The sequence below is a fragment of the Triticum dicoccoides genome, chromosome 3A, assembly GCF_002162155.2.
Source record: "Triticum dicoccoides isolate Atlit2015 ecotype Zavitan chromosome 3A, WEW_v2.0, whole genome shotgun sequence".
NCBI lineage: Eukaryota > Viridiplantae > Streptophyta > Magnoliopsida > Poales > Poaceae > Triticum > Triticum dicoccoides.
In genome coordinates, this window is record NC_041384.1 from 612,819,154 (window position 1) to 612,830,003 (window position 10,850).

A 10,850-nucleotide genomic window follows, 5' to 3' on the forward strand; every position below is an offset into this window, starting at 1 on the left:
GCCACCGCCGCCGCCTCGCCCGCTGCCGTGCCTCGCCTCGCCGTCGCCGCCGTGACTCGCCGGACCGACGAGGTAGTCACCGTTTTTAAAAAATAAATAAAACCGATCCGGTTTTTAAAGAAAACCCTAGTTCGTTTTTTTCTCGGTTCGCTGGTTTTTCCCGATTTTTCTTTTTAGCGAACGTTCGTCCGTACGTTCATTTTAACGAATGGTTTTCGCTCGTTAGTTACAGATAACGAACGCTCGTTCGTTAGCCTGTTCGTCAGTTTTCTTTTATCGGATTTTTCCGCGATTATTTCTGATCGCGATTTCTGATCTGATTTTCGTTCTAGTTTATCTTTTCGCTCGTTAGTCCGAATCAGGCGGTTCAAGCGCCTAGATCTTGGTCTCAAGACCCTCTTTTCATTTAACCAACTTGAACAAGCTTTTGCTATTGGAAAATTTGACCTAGGTCCAGATTAGTAAATAGATCTTGTTTCTTTCGCCGTTTGAGTTTCGTTGCTCCGTTCGATTTGATTGTTTTTGCAAACCGGAGTTCTTAAGTTGAACTTTCTGGTTAGACCTTCTTATTTGAGTTTTACCCGTGCTTCTTTGCTTGATTGCTTATGTATGCTACTGTTTGTTTGCGACAGAATTCCCGGAGTGCGATGCGTGTTATTTGGAGTCCCTAGGTTTCGCGGATCGTCAGCAAGGCAAGTAACACTTTGATCATACCCCTTTATCACCCTGTTTTTATGCATTAGTTCCAATCCTCAAACATTGCAGGGTTAGGATGTTATTAACATGTGGGTTGGGAAGTAGTTCATGAGGTAGAACCTATTGCCCTGTTACATTCAAACCCTTGGGAGTTACTTCTACGTGTTGCTTATATTGCTATGCTATGCTCGTAGACATGGTTTGTGTGAGTGAAATCCATGATAGATGTGAGATTGTTAATTAATGGTTCAACTTAAGGTGGCAACTTAAATACACACCTGGGTGGATTGAGGCACCTGGAGTACCTAGTGTTGCCTGTATTTTTGGAAATCCCGGAGTACCCGTGTGATCTTCCTATGGACCGCCACCCAGGCTCAAAGGGAACTGAGATGATTCATGCTAGAAACTTCTGTGTGCAGCCACAAGCTATTATGGGCTCTAGCATAGTTGAGTAAGTTACATGAAGCTCTTGAAGAGGTGGATCAGCAGGTAGTGAGTTGTAGGTTTAGTATGGTCTGCACGGAGTAGAGAGTTAATGTTTCTGAAAGACTGTGTCTCAGTTATCCGTTTCTCAAACACCATGTAGTGCGAGAAATCCAACGAAGGAGATCGAGCCTTGTGGGGAAAAGTGCGCAAACCTCTGCAGAGTGTACAAACTAATCATGGTTAGGCGTGTCCCCGGTTATGGACATCTTGCGTATCTAGTACTTGGAGTATCTTAAGTATCTCATCACTCTAAATTAATATTGTTGGGTTGATAATTACTTTAATTGGGATTGAGTTAGAGGAACCTTCTCAATGATGTTTCAACTACCATGATAGTTAAATTAAAATCTATTCCTTTGTTGTAGGGAAAAATTGGCTTTTCGCAAAACTGTAACAATAGAGCTTTCCACCAGCCAAATATGCATGTAGTGATACATTATTCTGTTCTTGCTCTACGGTGTTACTTTGCCAGCATATTCCATGCGCTGACCCGTTTTCGGGCTGCAGCGTATTATGTTGCAGACTTTTTCAGACGAGGAGTAAGGTTCGTTAGGTCGTTGCCGTGCAGCTCAGCTATGCCGTTGGAGTTGATGGACTCACTTTATCTTCCAAGCCTTCCGTTGTTGCCGTATTAGATGGCCTTAAGCCATATTTATTGTAATAAGTTCTCTTTGGAGACATCGATGTAATAAGTGTGTAATTGCTACTCTGTTATAAAACCTTGAGTACTGTGTGTGTCAGCATTACCGATCCAGGGATGACACTGAGGCACAGAGACTTTACCGTTTGAGGTCGGGTCGCTACAAATCTATATCAAGAACAATGAAATCTATAGGCACATTCAAAAATAAGAACATCATTCATCCTTCCCATAGGTTTCTTAATGGTGGAATCTGCAAGATGCAAATTTAGAGAGCTATCATCAAATTCACGGAAACCTAGCATATCACACAAAGTTTTTGGAATCATGGAAACACTAGCACCCAAATCACACAAAGCATACTTTCATAATATTTAATCTTAATTTTAATAGTAGGTTCCCACTCATCATAAAGTTTTCTAGGGATAGAAACTTCTAGTTCAAGCTTTTCTTCATGGGATTGCATTAAAGCATCAACGGTACGTTTAGTAAAAGCTTTATTTTGATTATAAGCATGAGGAGAATTTAACACGGATTGCAACAAGGAAATAAAATCGATCAAAGAGCAATTGTCATAATTAAATTCCTTGAAATCCAAAATGGTGGGTTCATTGCTATGTAAAGTTTTAACCTCTTCAATCCCACTTTTATTAATTTTTGCATCAAGATCTAAAAACTTTGAATCATTGGGACGTCTTTTAACTAAAGTAGACTCATCTCCAGTCCCATCTTTATCAAGATTCATATTGGAAAACAAATATTTAATAGGAGTTACATCAATCACTTTTAGATCTTCATCATTATTACATGAAAACTAGAAGAACACGCTTTTACAAAGCAATCTTTTTTAGCACGCATCCTAGCGGTTCTTTCTTTGCACTCATCAATGGAAATTCACATGGCTTTGAGAGACTCATTGATGTCATGCTTAGGTGGAATAGATCTAAGTTTAAAAGAATCAACATGAAGAGAAATTCTATTCACGTTCCTAGCCAATTCATCAATCTTAAGCAATTTTTCTTCAACCAAAGCATTGAAATTCTTTTGTGAACCCATAAATTCTTTAACACTAATCTCAAAATCAAAGGGCATCTTATTAAAATTTCCATAAGAGTTGTTGTAGGAATTACCATAATTATTAGAGGAATTACTAGGAAACGGCCTAGAATTAAAATTTCCTCTATACGCGTTGTTACCAAAATTATTCCTACCAACAAAATTCACATCCATAGATTCATTATTATTCCCAATCAAAGTGGACAAAGGCATATCATTAGGATCTGAAGAAACACTTTTATTAGGAAACAATTTCATAAGTTCATCCATCTTTCCTCTAAAAACATTAATCTCTTCAATCGCATGAACCTTTTTACTAGTGGATCTTTTGGTGTGCCATTGAGAATAATTAACCATAATATTGTCTAGGAGTTTAGTGGCTTATCCTAAAGTGATTTCCATAAAAGTGCCTCCACGGCCGAATCTAAAAGATTTCTATAAGCAAAATTCAATCCTGCATAAATTTTTTGTATAATCATCCACAAATTCAAACCATGTGTAGGGCAATTACGTATCATTAATTTCATACTCTCCCAAGCTTGTGCAACATGCTCATGATCAAGTTGCTTAAAATTCATAATATCATTCCAAAGAGAGATTATCTTAGCGTGAGGAAAATACTTAGAGATAAAAGCATCTTTGCACTTATTCCATGAATCAATACTATTTTTAGGCAAATAAGAGAACCAAGTTTTAGCACGATCTCTAAATGAAAATGGAAATAGCTTCAATTTAACAATATCATTATCCATATCTTTCTTCTTTTGCATATCACACAAATCAACAAAGTTATTTAGATGGGTAGCGGCATCTTCACTAGGAAGGCCAGAAAATTGATCTTTCATAACAAGATTCAACAAAGCGGTATTAATTTCACAAGATTCAGCATCAGTAGTGGGAGCAATCGGAGTGCTAATAAAATCATTGTTGTTGGTATTGGAAAAGTCACACAATTTAGTATTATCTTGAGCCATCGTGACAAACAATCAATCCAACACACAAGCACACAAGAAGCAAGCAAAAAGAGACGAACGGAAAAGGGGCCAATAAAAGGCAAAGGTTTTTGAAAATCGTCTTAGAAGTGGGGGAGAGGAAAACGAGAGGCGAATGGCAAATAATGTAATGCGAGGGAAAAGAGTTTATGATGGGTGCTTGGTATGTCTTGACTTGGCGTAGATCTCCCAGGCAACGGCGCCAGAAATCCTTCTTGCTACCTCTTGGGCATGCGTTGGTTTTCTCTTGAAGAGGAAAGGGCGATGCAACAAAGTAGCGTAAGTATTTCCCTCAGTTTTTGAGAACCAAGGTATCAATCCAGTAGGAGACAACACACAATCTTTTTATCATGAATATAGGCATCACGTCTGTGTCAAGTAGATCAAAACGATTCTGCGTCTACTACTATTACTCCACACATCGACCGCTATCCAGCATGCATCTAGAGTATTAAGTTCATAAGAACAGAGTAACACTTTAAGTAAGATGACATGATGTAGATGGATAAACTCAAGCAATATGATATAAACCCATCTTTTTATCCTCAATGGCAACAATACAATACGTGCCTTGCTGCCCCTACTGTCACTGGGAAAGGACACCGCAAGATTGAACCCAAAGCTAAGCACTTCTCCCATTGCAAGAAAGATCAATCTAGTAGGCCAAACTAAACCGATAATTCGAAGAGACTTGCAAAGATATCAAATCATGCATATAAGAATTTAGAGAAGAACCAAATAATATTCATAGATAATCAAGTTCATAAATCCACCATTCATTGGATCTCGGCAAACACACCGCAAAAGAGTATTACATCGAATAGATCTCCAAGAACATTGAGGAGAACTTTGTATTGAAGATCAAAGAGAGAGAAGAATCCATCTAGCTAATAACTATGGACCCGAAGGTCTATGGTAAACTACTCATGCTTCATCGGAGAGGCTATGGTGTTGATGTAGAAGCCCTTCGTGATTGATTCCCCTTCCGGCAGATCACCGGAAAAGGCCCCAAGATGGGATCTCACGGATACAGAAAGTTGCGGCACTAGAAATGTGGTTTCATGGCTCCCCCAGATGTTTCTAGGGTATAAGGGCATATATAGGCGAAAGAAGTACGTCGGTGGAGCTATGAGGGGCCCACGGGGGTGGGGGCGCATCTACCCCCTGGGTGCACCCTCCTACCTCGTGGCCGCCTCGCGGAGTTCCAGACTTCGACTCTAAGTATTTTGGATTGCTTTCGGTCCAAGAAAGATCATCGCGTAGGTTTCATTCCATTTGGTATTCCTTTTCCGCGAAACTCTAAAATAGGAAAAAAAACAGAAACTGGCACTGGGCCTCCGGTTAATAGGTTAGTCCCAAAAATAATATAAAAGAGCATATTAAAGCCCATAAAACATCCAAAATAGATAATATAATAGCATGGAACAATCAAAAATTATAGATACGTTGGAGATGTATCATGCACAAGCATAGAAGATTTATTACTCTTTATGGCATACATGTCATCATAATAATCATCATAGATAGCAACTTTATTGTCATAGTCAATTGAAACCTCTTCCCAAATAGTGGATGTATCACTAAATAAAGTCATGACCTCTCCAAATCCACTTTCTTCAATATTGTAATAAGATCCAACACCCTCCAAAATAGTGGGATCACTACTACCTAGAGTTGACACTCTTCCAAACCCACTTTCATCAATGTAATCATCATAAATAGGAGGCATGCTATCATTATAACAAATTTACACATCAAATCTCGGGGGACTAAAAATATCATCTTCATCAAACATAGCATCCCCAAGCTTATGGATTTGCATATCATTAGCACCATGGATATTCAAGGAATTCATACCAACAACATTGCAATCATGCTCATCATTTATACCAAGCATTCTATTGAATTCTTCTTCTATCAATTGAGCACAATTTCCCTTTCCACCATTTTCATGAAAGACATTATAAAGATGAATAATATGATGCAACATCAATTCCATTTTTTGTAGTTTTCTTTTATGAACCAAACTAGTGATAAAACAAGAAACTAAAAGATTCAATTGCAAGATCTAAATATATACCTTCAAGCACTCACCTCCTTGGCAACGGCGCCGGAAAAGAGCTTGATGTCTACTACGCAACTTTATTCTTGTAGATATGTGTTGGGCCTCCAAGCGCAGAGTTTTGTAGGATAATAGCAATTTTCCCTCAAGTGGATGACCTAAGGTTTTTCAATCCATGGGAGGTGAGGATGAAGATGGTCTCTCTCAAACGACCATGCAACCAAATACAAGAAATCTCTTATGTCCCCAACACACCCAATACAATGGCAAATTGTATAGGTGCACTAGTTCGGCAAAGAGATGGTGATAAAAGTGTAATATTGATGGTAGAAATATATTTTTATAATCTGAATTAATAAAAACAGCAAGGTAGCAAATAGTAAACAGGCACAAGAACGGTATTGCAATGCTTAAAAACAAGGCCTAGGGTTCGTACTTTCACTAGCGCAATCTCTCAACAGTGCTAATATAATTGGATCATATAACCGCCCCTCAACGTGCAACGAAGAATCACTCCAAAGTTCCTATCTAGCGAAGAACATAAGAATAAATTGTTTGTAGGGTACGAAACCACCTCAAAGCTATTCTTTTCGTTCGATCTATTCAAGAGTTCGTACTAAAATAACAAAAATCTATTATTTCTGTTTGATCTATCCTAGAGTTCGTACTAAAATAACACCAAAGAAAATTCATATTCATAATACTCAATCCAACACAAAGAACTTCAATGAGTGCCCCAAGATTTCTACCGGAGAAATAAAGATAAGAATGTGCATCAACCCCTATGCATAGATTACCCCAATGTCACCTCGGGAATCCGCGAGTTGATTGCCAAAACATATGTCAAGTGAATCAATACGATACCCCATTGTCACCACGAGTATTCAATTGCAAGACATATATCAAGTGTTCTCAAACCCATAAAAGTATTCAATCCGATAACAATGAAATCTCAAAGGGCAATGCTACGCATCCACCGACGGATAATGGAAAAATATCCGCCGCCTCGTCGACCATTGGATGGACACCCTAATAGCCGTCCGATGTGTCCACGTGAGCAACCACCATTTTGAAACAAGAGTGATGTTGTGATATTTCGGCAACAAAGATCTTGTTGCAAGAAATTCCCGCAACAGAGGACTTGTTGCAGAAAATTCCCACAACAAATCTCCTATTGCAAAAATTTATCGCAACAATGGCCTTGTTGCAGAAAAATAATTCGAGGATTTTTTTATCAAACAGGGCCCTTTTGCAACATGCCCTTTGCTGCAAAAACAAAACCGCCTCCAATGCCTCGTCGCCTTTGTCCACTCCGCCACAGGAGCTTGCACGCCGTGCCGATTGACTTTGTGGGCATTAGTACAGCCTACAGGAGCTTTGGTGGCCAGATCCGGTGAGAAGGGTGTTGCTGTAGGAACTTGGGCGGCCAGATCCGGCAAGGAGGTCGGCGACGGCCATGTCGAGTGATACGTCCATTTTGCATCATGCTTTTATATCGATATTTATTGCATTATGGGCTATTATTACACATTATGTCACAATACTTATGCCTATTCTCTCTTTTTTTACAAGGTTTACATAAAGAGGGAGAATGCCGACAGCTGGGATTCTGGGCTGGAAAAGGAGCAAATATTGGAGACCTATTCTGCACAGCTCCAAAAGTCCCGAAACTTCATGGAAGACGTTTTCAGAATATATAAAAAATACTGAGTGCAAGAAGTTCACCAGGGGGCCACACCCTGCCCACGAGGGTGGGGGCGCGCCCTACCCCCTGGGCGTGCCCCCTACCTCGTGGGCCCCCTGGTGGCCCTCCGATGGCCATCTTCTACTATATGGAGTCTCTCGATGAGAAAAAATTCATAAGCCATCTCCTCGGATGAAACTCCGCCACCACGAGGCGGAACCTTGGCGGATCTAATCTATAGGGCTCCGGCAGAGCTGTTCTGCCGGGGAAACTTCCCTCTGGGAGGGGGAAATCATCGCCATCGTCATCACCAACGCTCCTCTCATCGGGAGAGGGCAATCTCCATCAACATCTTCACCAGCACCATCTCCTCTCAAAACCCTAGTTCATCTCTTGTATCCAATTCTTGTCTCCAAGTCCGGGATTGGTACTAGTAGGTTGCTAGTAGTGTTAATTACTCCTTGTAGTTGATGCTAGTTGGTTTATTTGGTGGAAGATCATATGTTCAGATCCTATATGCATATTAATACCCCTCTGATTATGAACATGATTATGCTTTGTGAGTAGTTACGTTTGTTCCGGAGGACATGGGATAAGTCTTGCTATTAGTAGTCATGTGAATTTTGTATTCGTTCGATATTTTGATGAGATGTATGTTGTCTAGCCTCTAGTGGTGTTATGTGAACGTCGACTACATAACACTTCACCATTATTTGGGCCTAGAGGAAGGCATTGGGAAGTAATAAGTATATGATGGGTTGCTAGAGTAAGAGAAGCTTAAACCCTAGTTTATGCGTTGCTTCGTAAGGGGCTGATTTGGATCCATATGTTTCATGCTATGGTTAGGTTTACCTTAATACTTTTGTTGTAGTTGTGGATGCTTGCAATAGAGGTTAATCATAAGTGGGATGCTTGTTCAAGTAAGAACAGCACCCAAGCACCGGTCCACCCACATATCAAATTATCAAAGTACCGAACATGAATCATATGAACGTGATGAAAACTAGATTGACGATATTCCCATGTGTCCTCGGGAGCGCTTTTCCTTATATAAGAGTTTGTCCAGGCTTTTCCTTTGCTACAAAAAGGATTGGTCCATCTTCCTGCACTTTATTTACTTTTGTTACTTGTTGCTCATTACAAATTATCTCATTACAAAACTATCTGTTACCACTTATTTTAGTACTTGCAGAGAATACCTTGCTGAAAACCGTTTATCATTTCCTTCCGCTCCTCGTTGGGTTCGACACTCTTACTTATCGAAAGGACTACGATAGATCCCCTATACTTGTGGGTCATCAAGACTCTTTTCTGGCGCCGTTGCCTGGGAGTGAAGCGCCTTTGGTAGGTGGAATTTGGTAAGGAAAGATTTATATAGTGTGCTGAAATTTACTGTCACTTGTTACTATGGAAAGTAATCCTCTGAGGGGCTTGTTCGGGGTATCTTCACCCCGACCAGTAGAGCAAAGAGTTGCTCCTCAACCTACTGAACCTACTAAAAATGAAAAATTCTGCTTTGAAATTCCTTTGGTATGATAGAAAAACTGCTAGCTAATCCTTTTGCAGGAGACGGAACGACACATCCTGATGAGCACCTAATATATGTGGATGAAGTTTGTGGATTATTTAATCTTGCAGGTGTACCCAGAGATGTTATTAAGAAGAAGGTCTTCCCTTTATCTTTGAAGGAAGATGCATTGACATGGTATAGGCTATGTGATGATACGGGGTCATGGAACTACAAACGATTGAAATTGTAATTTCATCAGAAGTTTTATCCTATGCATCTTGTTCATCGTGATCGCAATTATATATATAATTTTTGGCCTCGCGAAGGAGAAAACATCGCTCAAGCTTGGGGGAGGCTTAAATCAATGTTATATTCATGCCCCAATCATGAGCTCTCAAGAGAGATGATTATTCAAAATTTATATGCTCGGCTTTCTGATAACAATCGCACCATGCTCGATACTTCTTGTGCTGGCTCTTTTATGACGAAGACTATTGAATTCAAATGGGATTTATTGGAAAGAATTAAACGCAACTCTAAAGATTGGGACCTCTATGAAGGTAAGGAGTCAGGTATGACACCTAAGTTTGATTTTGTTAAATCTTTTATGAATACCGATGTTTTCCGTAAATTTAGCACTAAATATGGACTTGACTCTGAGATAGTAGCTTCTTTATGTGAATATTTTGCTACTCAAGTTGATCTCCCTAGGGAGAAGTGGTTTAAATATCATCCTCCCATAGAAGTAAAAGTAGCTGCACCTATTAAAGTTGAAGAAAAGACTATCACTTATAATGATCCTATTGTTCCTACTTCTTATGTTGAGAAACCACCTTTTCCTATTAGGATAAAGGATCATGCTAAAGCTTCAACTGTGGTTCATAAAAGCAATATTAGAACTTATACACCTCCCGAACAAGTTAAAGTCGAACCTAATATTTCTATTGTTAAAGATCTGTTGTCTGATAATATTGATGGGCATGTTATTCATTTCCGTGATGAGACTGCTAGAATTGCTAAACCTTGTGCTAAAGATAAACCAAGATCTTTGGTAGGCATGCCTCTTATTTCTGTTAAAATAGGAGATCATTGTTATCATGGCTTATGTGATATGGGTGCCAGTGCTAGTGCTATACCTCATGACTTATACAAAGAAATTATGCATGATATTGCACCTGTTGAGATAGAAGATATTGATGTCACAATTAAACTTGCCAATAGAGATACTATTTCACCAATTGGAATTGTTGGAGATGTTGAAGTCTTGTGTGGGAAAACTAAATATCCTGCTGATTTTCTTGTTCTTGGTTCCCCACAAGATAGCTTTTGTCCCATTATATTTGGTAGACCCTTCTTAAACACTGTTAATGCTAAGATAGATTGCAAAAAGGATGTTCTTACTATCGGTTTAGATGATATGTCTCATGAATTTAATTTCTCTAAATTTAGTAGACAACACCGTGAAGAAGAATTACCTAGTAAGGATGAAATTATTGGTCTTGCTTCTATTGCCGTACCTCCTAGTGATCCTTTAGAACAATACTTGCTAGACCATGAAAATGATATGTTTATGAATGAAAGAAGGGAAATAGATGAAGTATTATTTAAACATGAACCTATTCTGAAACACAATTTGCCTGTTGAAATCCTAGGGGATCCTCCTCCACCCAAGGGTGATCCCGTGTGTGAGCTTAAACCGTTGCCTGATACTCTTAAATATGCTT